This window comes from Patagioenas fasciata, chromosome 4, assembly GCF_037038585.1.
Source record: "Patagioenas fasciata isolate bPatFas1 chromosome 4, bPatFas1.hap1, whole genome shotgun sequence".
NCBI lineage: Eukaryota > Metazoa > Chordata > Aves > Columbiformes > Columbidae > Patagioenas > Patagioenas fasciata.
The window spans coordinates 45,437,639-45,450,116 of NC_092523.1; the positions used below are offsets into that span (position 1 = coordinate 45,437,639).

Genomic DNA, 12,478 nt, shown 5'->3' on the forward strand with positions numbered 1-12,478 from the left:
TTTTCTGCATTTTTGTTGTGAAACTGGAGACAGAGGCATGAAAAAGAAGCCAGCAATATGCTTAAGACATGAGGACAGACATGTCCTCTGTTTGTGTTGAGAAAGCCTTAACACGATAGAGCATAACAAGCATCTGCAACATGCTGTAGTAGTGGCAGCAGAGGAACAAATGACTGTCAGCACCAGTCTGTCACAGCCACCACAGGTTCCACTTTCTGCTCGCTGCCTTCTGCAGCTGCCAAACCTGGCTCCTTCTACACAAAGCAACTCATGGCCTCCTTTGGGCTGCCAGCAAATCCACTGGTATTTGCAAGTGCTTCCTGGTGCAGCTGTGGTTGTATATACCTAAGGATGGATGAATATTTGTGGTAACTCAACAGGACTAATAGAGAAATAAATATCATCTACCCCTTGGGTTCATGTAAAATACGAGTGTACAGCTGATATCTTTCTACGGCTTATAAAAGTGAGGTATATTTAACAAAGTCAAGAAAAGGGAGCTGCTTCAGAAAAGTATCTACGTAGTATCTTTCAGTGCCTTACATTTCACAAATAAATCAAGTTTCATAAGAAATATTTCAATAACCCTTGAATTTTTTTAATGCACTTAAATGGAATAGGTATTGAATCTCAAGCAAGTGCCAGCAGCGAAGAGTCTGTGGGAAAAGGCCTTTCCTCCTGTCTCTCACCATATAGAAGCTGGGCAAGGTCACAGACAGCCTCTTTGTTACCTGGACACACCTTCTGGTCAAGCCAGCAGAGAAGCTGGAGCTGTCACATGTGCAGGACTTTGCAGGACAGCCGGTGTGCCATTCAGATGTCCTAGCACAGTGGCAGCTGACCCAGCAATGCCCAAATGGGAAGGACTGGGGGAAAAAAGCCTGCTATAAAAAACTTATATCACCAACCTGGTTGATCGTGAGTAATGGTTCGGGTTCTGCAGATTGGTTTTGGTGGTGTTTTGTATTTCGGAGAACCTATTGAATAGAAATAAGTAAATAAAATAGAAGCTTTACTTGTAAATTAATGTATAAAGGCAGACCCACCTGTCTCAGGATTAATTGTATTTCACAGTGCAGGGCTGGAGTCGTCTGCCTTGCCTCTGCTTGCAACTGCTGCTGTGTCCACTGTTGGAAGTATTTAACCATATTAATTTATTTGATCACTAGAAAATGGTTGTGTAAACCATAGGCAAAATATAACAAGACCTTTCCTAGTGATCAGCCTGGGGACATTAGTCCTTTGTTTGGTTTGCAGTTGTGGAACATGGAGATCGGAAGATCCTGCAGTCCAGCTCTGCTGTTCAGTCACAGAGGTTTTAAGTCCTGTGTGTTTTGTGAAGACAGCTGGCTGGGAAGACAGATTGAGTCGATGTTCCTGCGGAAGGAAAAACATGATAAAGAAAGCAGACTCGCCTGAGTGACTATTAGACACCAGAAAATCTACTTGGGAGAAAGGTATTATAAATTCTTAAATACAAATATATTTAATTAATGAAGTATCTGCTTGACTAGAAGAGGAATTATGACTGAGAAACAGAACTTCTAATGTCAAATAGCTGACAAATTTTTATTAAAACCTTTACCAAGGTTTTTTTTCAGGAAAGTGAATATGTATTTTTAAATTTATATTAACAGAAGAACCCATGCCTTTCATATTAATTCTGTTAAAAAAAAAAAACAGGCAGCCACAAGGCCTGCATCAATTGGAAATCAGATTTAATTAGTTTAAAAGCTCACCAAACTAGTTTTTCTTATAAATTGAGTTGATTTAATTCACACAATTAGAAAACATCATTTCAAAAAGGATTTCATGTTCTTCAACCTTTGTGATTACAGATGTTTTTTATTTCAGTCACCTGTCACATCTTGAGGGCTTTGGTCATCATCCAGACTGTAGCAGGGATGTAATGTAAATGTGTAAATGTAACTTCTACATTTATACAGTCCTAAACTTACATTCGGCCCTTTGAAGGCAACTATGAGGCTGATGTGGGCCCTGGTGAAAATCAGTTTGACGCGCCTGGTGTAGAGGGTTACAGGGCTCCTGAGACCAATTTCTAAAGGATGCTGAAAGCTCTTTGTTATTTTCTTTACTACTGTTGTAAAGATGTATATATCCTCAGGTTATTGTAGGAAATAGGGACAAAATAAGTATTTGGTATGAAAGGTTTCTCCCTTCCAGTACCAATGATCAGCACTGTAGAAGGTACCTGATTTCCTTCCTTCTGAGAAGACTACTGATGTACATTCCATTTTGAAATACAGAAACTTACAGAAACAAACCCAACAGTGAACAAAATAACGAACAGACAAACGGTCAGATGAAGGAAATTATAGTCTGACCTCCTTAATGTTCCAATTCCCTCCTCTCTCTCTCTCCTTTACAGATACCGAGTGTGACAGATGATCCTTCCAGGGTTGATCTGAATCCAGGCAAATTCAGACTACTATGCCTTGGTGGAGGCTCTAAAATGAAGACTTTTGAGAGACCTGTGTATACAGTGAAGTGTCTCATTTACTAAAATTAAATGAGAGAACTATTAGAAATGTGTGCATCTTCAAACTTGGTATTAGTGGTAAGTATAATAAGCCTGGCCTATATTAGGCTTTATGTATCCAGTAGTTAAATAGCTTGTCAAAACAGCAATGGCATATATTGATCATAATAGACATAATCATATTAATAATGCCTGTACATCACAGGAAGTAGCCACATGTCTTATTGCTGTCATGGGTATAGAGAAAATTGGAATCATACAAGATGTCCAAAATATAGGTTCCTTGCAGGCTTATGCATTTTATTGTTTGCATTTCCTATGGAGCTGTGCCCTCGCTGACAGATCTCCGTGCAGGAAGGATTGTCAAGCTGTGTGTATGACTTCAAGACTTTTTTTCCCTGCTCTCTTACTTCTAAAATGAAAGTACTGTAGCAATCACCCCAAAGCTGAGGAAAAAAGCAAAACCAAAAACCAATACACAACAGAACAGAGTACATGTCCTGTAGTCCCTGAAAGGATTGATCAATGTAGAAAGTAGAGGTGTACGTATTATAATACAGATATTGATGCGTTGTACAGGAAAACCAGAAAGGGAGTTATGTGTGAATAGAGGTTGATTCTACAGTTCTCTAATGTCATTGTCAAAGAGATTAAAGTTTAATCCCAGGTCACCAAAGCCAGTAAGATTTGCATTACTGATATTAGTGGGTGAAAACCTCTTGCAGAGGTTTCAACCTAAAAAACTGACTCCAAAGTGATCACATTAATCTTTCCTATTATGCAAATAAGACTAGTACCTAGAATTATTAATATTGCTATATGAAGTTCTGTGCTTTCCTGAAAGACAGCTTAATTAACCTGAGAAATGTATTAACTGTCAAAAGAAGTATTCTCTCATCTGAAACACCTCTCCTTGTGTTGAAGTGTTTTACTAGTGACATTGAAGTAACTTTAAACTCCTGCTGTACCTTGTAATGCCCACAATCAACATATTAACTTTAAAAAAAGTTTGCACACATTCATGTATTTATAATAATGTTAAAAGATCAACTAAACTTCTATTTAAAATTATTCAGGCTCATTTTCTACCTGAAAGATAATGTTTTGGGAAGTTCAGAAAGATTGTCGTACCAGTTTTAGGGAAGAAAAAAAAAATCAAAAGATGCATCCACATTTAACCCATATGCTCACATTTAACCCCTATGTTTCAGTAAAACCGACTGTGTAATTAATTGGCTGAACACATTTAATACAAGAGTCATTTCTTTTATGCATAATACCGTCATTTAAGAATTGAGATACAAGCCAGTGATGAAAAGGATTAACTTGTCAGCTTCCAAGTTCTTAGAGGCATTGTTTGTTCATGCATAAATGGTAGATGTAAATGACTTGTGAAGAGTCAATGCATGATTAGTAATTGTTATCAACATTACAGACATGAAGTGTATGCCTCGTGAGTAACTGTACCACAGCTCTATCTGTAGAAATCAGTAAAGAATATAGCTGTAGCTTGAAAAGAACTGTGAATACAGTTATTGAAATGTCATTCAACAACACATTATATACTTTCTGCAACATGAACACTTTCTAAAGGCTCTTATTGCATGCAAAGTGCTACACAGGATTATGTATCTGTGTTTATTTCCTCTACTTACACAACAAAAATAAGAGACAGATGTCTTGTGCAAGCCAAGACAATTCCAACTAATAAGTTTTAAGTATGATTTGGGACGACTGCTGGCTGACTACACTGAAAAGTTATGCAGATGTTCCTGAGGACAGAAGAGAGGACAGCCTTCAATGTCATGTTCAGATTCCCTTTTCACCCGCCGTAGTGCATGCATTCTGCCTAAGTCACGCTGCTGATGTGCTTTGCTGTAGTAGCTGCTCTTCACTTAAATTCATCTTGATTTGCACTCAGTCTGAACAGCTGTCAGCTACCTGCTACACATATGGTGCCAAAGGCCTGCGGGGCAAATTTCTTAAAACCCACAAGATGCTCAGTCGCAGTCTTTGGAGCACTTCTAGAACACCATCATGGTGTTATAATGAACTGTGCCTGTCCCGAGTTCCAACTCCAAACTGGACATGAGCCTCAAAATTCATTGTGTGCCTGCTACCTAAAGAAAGCAGATACTTTTTACCTTTTAGGCAGCTCTTTCAGCATAATCTCAGTATAAGGCCTTAGTTTAGTTCTTAGTTTAGAAAATTGATATTCTCTACATTTGTGCTATAATAAGTCATAACTTTAGGATCTGTTTCCTCATCCAGATTTAGCAGTTCAGAAAATGGACATCATCCTAGTAAATGCAATTTCCAGGAGAATGTCTGGGTTTTCACACCTAACAGCAGTGTGAAGGACCCGTGCAGATTAAAGGATCTGCTTTAGAGCATCCTAGAAGGCACTATTAAATTTACTCTGAAATTAAACTTCTGCTACTTTTCTTTCAGAAAACTCGAAGAACTGGTGATCCCTGACTGCTGATTCTTTGGATAAAGAGTGCAATGAAAACTAATATATAGAAGAAAAATAATCTGTAGTCCTGGAGAATGAAACCACTCAGCAAGAAGAAGAGGTGCCTGAGTCACAAATGCAGGTATGTGACACAAGAATAGGGAATGTTGGAGAAAATTATGGGTTGGAGCAAACACTGTTATATGAACCCTCTTGACTGAACATACTTCTGGGAGGTTTAAGTACAATTAAGCATTCAAGAAAGACCATGTCCTTCTAGCTTGAAAAACACACTTCAGCGTAATCATAATTATATGCGTGATACCTAGTTATTACTTTACATGGTTTCTCAGAAATTATAATAGCAATTAATAATTTCTAAAATGGAAACTTCCAAAAATATGTTACCCAGAAGCCCCTGTAGAAATCCCATTCACCCTACAATGACAGCTTGTTATGGAAAAAAATATTTTACACATTATGCCCAAAATGTACAGTGTAAATTACATATCTTACATCAACATTAAAAGTAAATCTAGCACTGAAAGTTCAAGGAGCTGCAGTGAAAGCACTTGTGCTGCTAATTGTTTTTTAATGTCTAACTGTAAACAGAGATAGCAGAGGTTTTAGCATTTGTGATCATTCAGCGTTAAAGAATGTACTGACCTTTTGCTTCATCCTTAGCACAATTTTCTCTCCTCTAAGACATTATCCTTCCCGTCTTGAACTAGGAGAGACTCATGCATGTTAATGAATCTGACATCAGTGTTGGTAGAGAGGAGTACTTTTATGCTGGAAACAACCTGGTTGTTGAAAAAATACATTCTGCTTTTCAGATTATGTCTGATTAATGTTATATTTTTGCCTTTATATAGGTTAACTATGGTATCAGCTTAGGCAAGTCAGCAGAGCCATTGCCTTCCATAGAACTGTTTATGTCATAAAGTGTGCTTTGAAATGCTTTGTTTGGATATGTATTTTGTTAGTGCTTATCTTGAATGTAGTTGTTAAAAACATAGATCCTGCAGTTACTCTGAATGCAGAACTCAAGGGAAATATTCCATTTTGAACACCTAAAGGACTAGGGCTGGGATTTGCCTGTCCAGACAGATATATTGTGTCAAAGTACTATTCTGTTATTCTGTATTCAATGTAATTGCAATACTGTTCATATGAAGACCATGCAGTCATTGAATATTTGATGAAGATAGTCAAACAACTGCATAAAAGCAGCCATGCTACTTCAGAGCACTGGATCCCGTAGCACAATATTCTGTCTGCAGTGGTGGCCACAGGCAGATGCCAGGGCAGAGTATGAACAGGACCAGCTGATGTTATACTGTACCCAAATATCTATCCAAACTCCAGTCGTTTTCAATTCAGGGATTTCTTATTACCATTATGAAATTACATAGACCTTGGTCTATTAGAATAAGGCATGTATCAAGGGCACTACTGCCCTGCTCCTTCAAGATTAGAAAACAAAGAATATGCAGCAGCCTGAGTGCACAGAGGAACTGTCAGACTGCGGAGAAATTGTCTGACACTGGCTTTTGCAGCTGTCAAGTCTAACGTGATGGCTCAGCTCCAAGGACCAAGTTCCTCATGCTGTAGGGCAGAAGAATTGGGTAAATAAGAGCCAGAAACTCCAGGCTTTTTAGATCTTTGTTTTTTACTTCAGCTAGCAGTATACATACACAGGTATTTGCCACAGTGTGCACAGGAACACAGTTTTTCCTGGTTTTTCCTGTTTTCCTCATTTAATAAATTCAGAAAATCATTCAGGCTTGCCAGTAGAAGTGATTTTCCTATCTTAATTGAAATCCTTCCTTCTTAATGCCTGGTCAGCCCAACAGTAATCTGTGAGGTCTTGAGGCTGGCATGTCAGTATCTGGATCTAAACATGTGAGGAAGATCTATCTGAAGGCAGACCAGACAGTGACTGTTTCTGGTTCCCAGTCCAACATCTAGGAGAATGTGACTGCAAAGCTGCCCTGAGTACCTCTCAGAGACCAGCCTCCAGAAGCTGTTTTCTGTCTCACGGTCGAGTCCCTCGTTGCTGGAAGCGCAGCTGCGCACTGACAGCCCACACTGCTCAGATTACACTGACAAAGGACCCAGCCACTCTCTCTGTGACTGGTGTGGACCAGAAGCTGAGACCAGGTCATGATATCACATATTGGCATAAAGAACTGGGTAAAGCTGTCGGCAAACTGTGCAGTGATATTAGGGACAACTATCATGTTCTTTATGTAGGTCTGCTGGCAGTAATGGTGGCAGAAATGTATTTATTTCTAATGGGCTTTATAGCATCTATAAATGACATCAACTTTCCCTGATATCTTTGGAGGCCCTTTTTCTGTTGACTCATCTGATCTAGCTCCTTACAGTCAGTGACAATCTGGAGGCTCTGAAGTACTGATATCATTTACTGGCCGCTTGATGGCCTAGATTCTGAGGCTGATGTCTCCTGCTGGGAAAGTGGTAGCATAAATAAAATGGACTGGAGAAATTTGGTCTCAAAATCACACAAGGCATACGTAGTGTCAGTGCTGCAGTTACACTCCTCAATTTATATGTGAACCACAAAACTCAGGACAACAGATAATGGGTGACATTTTGTTGCCATTCAACCTCCCCTCAAATGTCTTGTCATGGTTCTTTTCTACAGCGGCATGCTGCAGTATGGTGTGGTGCAAACACAGCAGCTTGCTCTCCAGACCCGTTCCCAGCTGCTTCTATGTCTCCAAATCTCAGGCAGACATCCCTAGCTAGGCTCTTGTCTGTCTGACCCCAGATTGCCTGGACCTTGTCTATTACACAAACTGTCCTTACTTTAGTCTGCCTTTAGTCACTGTGTTCTCACTGTACTCCTCACTCAATTCCTATTATGGAGTTTCCCAGCCCAGCCTCTCAGCACCCATTCTAATCTAATCTTAACAACTATTGTCAGCCAGTCTGATCCCACTCTCCGATCCTTGCACGAGGGCCTGGACTCTAATGCAGAGCATGTGGGAGATATCAGGGCTCTCTCACCCATTGCCAGCACGGAGGACTCAGTTCCAAACTGCCTGGGTGGGCTCGTCAGTGAAGCCTCAGCTGGAATCAAGGACCTCTAGATAATAACAGTTTTAGACAACTGGCATAAAGAAGATGACTAACATCACTTAGGTTAGATGTTTAGGTTGGCAGCCACAAGCTAGAGACCTTCCCAGCTGAATGGTGACTGAAGTGCGCTGGGCATCAGGAATGCTGTCTGAAGCAGAGGGAACAAATTGCGGTGGTATGTTGAGTTAAGAACTGATGATAAGGAGGTTAAATTAGCACTAATAAGGTCCAAAGTACACCACATTTCCTTATTTGCTTATGCTCAGATAGATAACAAAGTCTAGCCTTACTAAAGTTAAATTATTTCACACCTACTTTATTCACTCATAGAGCAGGCTAGCTGCTCTGTCAAAGAATGGTTGACTTGGTGTGTTTTGACAAGCCCATATTGTATGCTTCTTAGCACCTCATCTTTTAGGTGTATACAATTTGATGAAACAAATATGTTATACCCTTTCTCCGTCTAGAATTTCACATTCCTGCTTTCCTCTCTTTTCACAATAGTTTAATGAAATGGAACTGGCATCAGGTTCACAGTTTCAGCATTGTATTTAGGCTTTTTCTCTCCTATCTCTATATTTGTGGCTAACTTCCACAAATACTAATATTCAGGGGATTCTCTGTCTTTTCAGATCAGTAGCTAGATTGGTCACACCAAAATTGGAGTGACTTCCTTTTTTTTATGATCTTCTTAAATCTACTTCAGGTACTTGGCCTTTTGCATGAACTGGGTTTAAGACCACTGTAGCAATGCTTAACTCCGCTGTTTATTTTATAAAAGACATTACAATTAGCTGAATATTTTCCTTCAGTAAGTATGTTGGCTTGGAGCATTACAGAATACATATCATAGGAAAACAGAAATCTTGAGATGCTCATTGTGATTTACTAAGAATGAAAAAGGCACAAATAACTGATATTACTCTATGTCAAGTTAGCTTTATCTCTGAAATGCTTGAGTGAACCTTTCTGACAAACCAAACAAAAAAGAGACCTGTTGACTAGTTCAAAAGCATGTGCAGTCCTGTTCTGTCACAGTTAACAAAAAATTCCTTTTTAGTTGATGTGAACCAGAATTTTGAGCTCTAGTTATGGAATACCGTTTTCAGTGTAGATTAAATGGTTTTTTGTTTTTTTCTTGTCTTTCAAAACATCTTTGTTGCCAGTCAGCTGTTTACAGCACAAGTTCAGAGCAGTAGTGTTATTATTAAAGTGGTGGAAAATAAACAAATGCAACACAGAAGTGTAGAGAAGTGGCCAAAACCCTTTATGAGATTAACCAGAAAATAGACCTCATAAAAGATCTTTAGTTCTTAAACATATTTTTTCCATAAAAATACCCACTGATGTTTACTGATGATTCACTCCAAATATGAGCTGCATTTGAACTTTGACAAAACACCCAAACCTGTCTCACACCTTGGCCTGCTCTGACCAATAAGCAATTGCATGGAGGGAGATCCAGCCATCCAAAGCAGCTCCAGCTCTCGGCATCCAGTAGCCTCCCATCCAGTTCTGCTGGAACACCGTGCTGCTGGGCACTGATATTTAGCAAGAGATGATTCCTAGCTCTGAAAGCACGGCTTCCTTCCTGTGTCCCAGGGCAAAGCCACACAGAGCTAAGCTGTGTGACTTTGCTTTCAGACAGAGTTGCAATGCTCATATATCCCAGCGGTGAATTCAGCTTAGAAGTGAGGTCAGGTTTTGTTGTCCCCTGAATGAACTTGAACCCTGGCTGGGATCTAATTTAGACAGTAAGGAAACGAAGGGAAAGAAAAAAAAAAAAAAAAAGAAACTGAGGTGGATGGGAAAAGTACACTAAAAAGAAAAAGGAAAAAAGCAGAAAAAAAGGAAAATGGAATAGAAAGAAAAAAAACCCCACAAAACAAAACCATAAAAACCAGAACAAGCTTCCCAGAACTAACCCTGGAATATAAATGGAGCCCCTACACTTGTCCTTTTGCCCCTTGACTTGACAGCTGTGGCTATCCGTGTCAATAGGGAGAAAGGCTTAGGCCCCTGCCAAGCCTTTTTGTGTTTTTCTGTTTGTTTGTTTTTTCCAGAGATGAGCTAGGAATGAATTTACTATTAGTATTTTATCTACTAAAATCTCCATAGCACTTCCATGAGACTCATCTTGTTTTCACTGCCTCAGTGAGCATGAATTCTTCAAAATCTGTTAAGCTCAGTGTATCATAAGAACATGGTGTTGCTGGAGAAAAAAGTTAAAATCTGACCTTTCCCATAGTATATCTGCCCATAGAATCTTGTTCTCTTTAAGGAACTGAGGCATTTTCTTAAATCTGGCCAGTTATAGATTTCCGTTCATGGGTGTGGACTAGGCTGAGGTTTGGGCTTCACTATTAGACTGATGCAAATTGGAGACAGTCTTTAGACATGTTCTTCCCCTCTGGTGGCTGAAGATCTAATCCTATTTTAAGGCTCTAGGGCTACACTGGCATTACTAAGTGGTGCAGAGCGAAACAGAAGGAACTAGAGTTTGATGTGTTGAAATTCCGTGTGGTCCTAGGACTGTATATACACATGGTATCTTTACCGAAAACCACATTTTTGCAAATATCTGACTGTAGGCACATGTCACACATCCATGAGGAGGTAATGTGGCAAGTAAGGTGAGTCAGGGGCACTCAGATGGGTGACCTCAACCTTGGTTCCACCAGGAGGGAAACCACTTCCCAGCACAGCAGCCACACACCCTGGTACACCCTGCAAGACTCCAACTGTAAGTGCAAGGCAAATTCAGCCCCGCTAGTACACCAGATCACAAATGTGCAGCCATTCTTTCCCCAGAGCAAAATAGTCATTTTGAGTTAACTTCACGTTAGCCATTTAGTGTCAGGAAAAGAAAATATCAGTTTTTTCTCTGTTTCTTCCTAAACTGTGGGATAGGAATAATCTATTAGAAGTCTACTATAGCTGATGATTTTATCTTGGAAGTTAGTGCAGCCACAGTGACTGATACGTTGGGAATATAATCCCAGTCTTTGCAAATACTTTTCCTCTTGATGTATAACCAAGAGGCACATTATACTCCTTTAGCAGTGTTGCTCAGTAAGAAAAACGTGACTGTGCACAGGCACTAGCTTCATGTTGAATTAATTTTCAATACATTTGTTTGTTTGGAATTCATATTAAAGGTTTTGGAAATACGTTCTTTTGGTCTACAAATGGTTACATTCTTTCCAGTTTACACAGAAATTGTCACTACCCTGACACCATTTTCTTAATGGGCTCAATCCACTGTCAGTGAAATCAATGAAGTGTATTTTCCATCAGTCTTAATGGGATCTGGAAAGGGGCCTGTGTTTCTAAATAAAGCCAAATGCTGGGCTGATTCTGTAGTTATACCCATGTAAATTGGAAATCAGCCAGTTGGCAACTTCCTTTTTTCTTTCCTTCTCTTTTGTGTTTTGCAGCAGGCAAAAACGACAACAACAACAACAAAAAAAAGCACAAACAAAACAAACAAACAAACAAAAACCCCGAACAAAACAAAAAAAACAGCCAAATAAAAAACCCCAACACTTTCTTGGGATGGAAAGGGTAGAAGAGCAAGATTGCAAGGATGAAACTGCAATTCTCTTTTCAAGTGATGTTACACTTGATTGGTATGCCTCAACTCAAAAGGAACTTTATAAATTGCCCTGAGTTCAGCGTCTTAAATAATTTGCAGCAACCTTAGGGTTGACATGACTTACATTCAGCTGCCCACATACTAAAAGAGACTTTTCTGTTGCTGACTGTTGACGAAGTATAACAACACTCAAAATATACGTCTTACATGGCACCTATGCGTGAGGCAGAATGAATGTGAAGTAAAGCTATCACATCTGTTCCATTCATCCCTTAACCCTCAGGGATTTCTCTTCATTTATTTGCTTTGGCAAAGTAAAGAGGCTTTGCAAAGTCTCTGGCATCTCCATGTATCTGAAGATGTTATAACGCAATGTCTGGATTTGACACACAGGTGGGTTATGACAATGGCTCACACAGCAGACAGCTTTAAAAGTAAGAATGACAATCTGTTTAGTCTTCAGATAATGGCAGTTTTCTACACAATTCCCCACACAAGAATGACAGAAAAATCCCTGTGGTTGAGAACTTGGTGAGGATTGCAACGATCTCACTCCAGCTACCTCAAGAAAAGGGAAAAGACAGTCCAGTGCCTGGTAAAATATCCTTTCTCTTCTATTCTCTGTCAAAAATATTTCTCATCTTTATGAAATATTTTGTTCTCATGTTTTGCATTTAGAAAGTTGGGTAAGAAGTATCCCCACTTTATAAATTTTATTAAATTAAATCAATAGCAGTAGGCTAATAAACTGTAGTTTCATTCCCTCTTCTTCATTCTCAGAGTTCCTCTTTGAAAAATGATGATTGTCATAAGAAATCTG

General features: G+C 39.3%; 1 long non-coding RNA gene across 1 annotated transcript; it reads left to right on the forward strand.

Moving 5' to 3' along the window:
* The first annotated feature begins 2,401 nt into the window (after positions 1-2,401).
* LOC139827921 (uncharacterized) lies at positions 2,402-12,265 on the forward strand. Its single transcript, XR_011739059.1, has 3 exons — positions 2,402-2,578; positions 4,952-5,097; positions 12,115-12,265. It is a non-coding gene; the product is annotated as an uncharacterized lncRNA (long non-coding RNA).
* Positions 12,266-12,478: the final 213 nt, after the last annotated feature.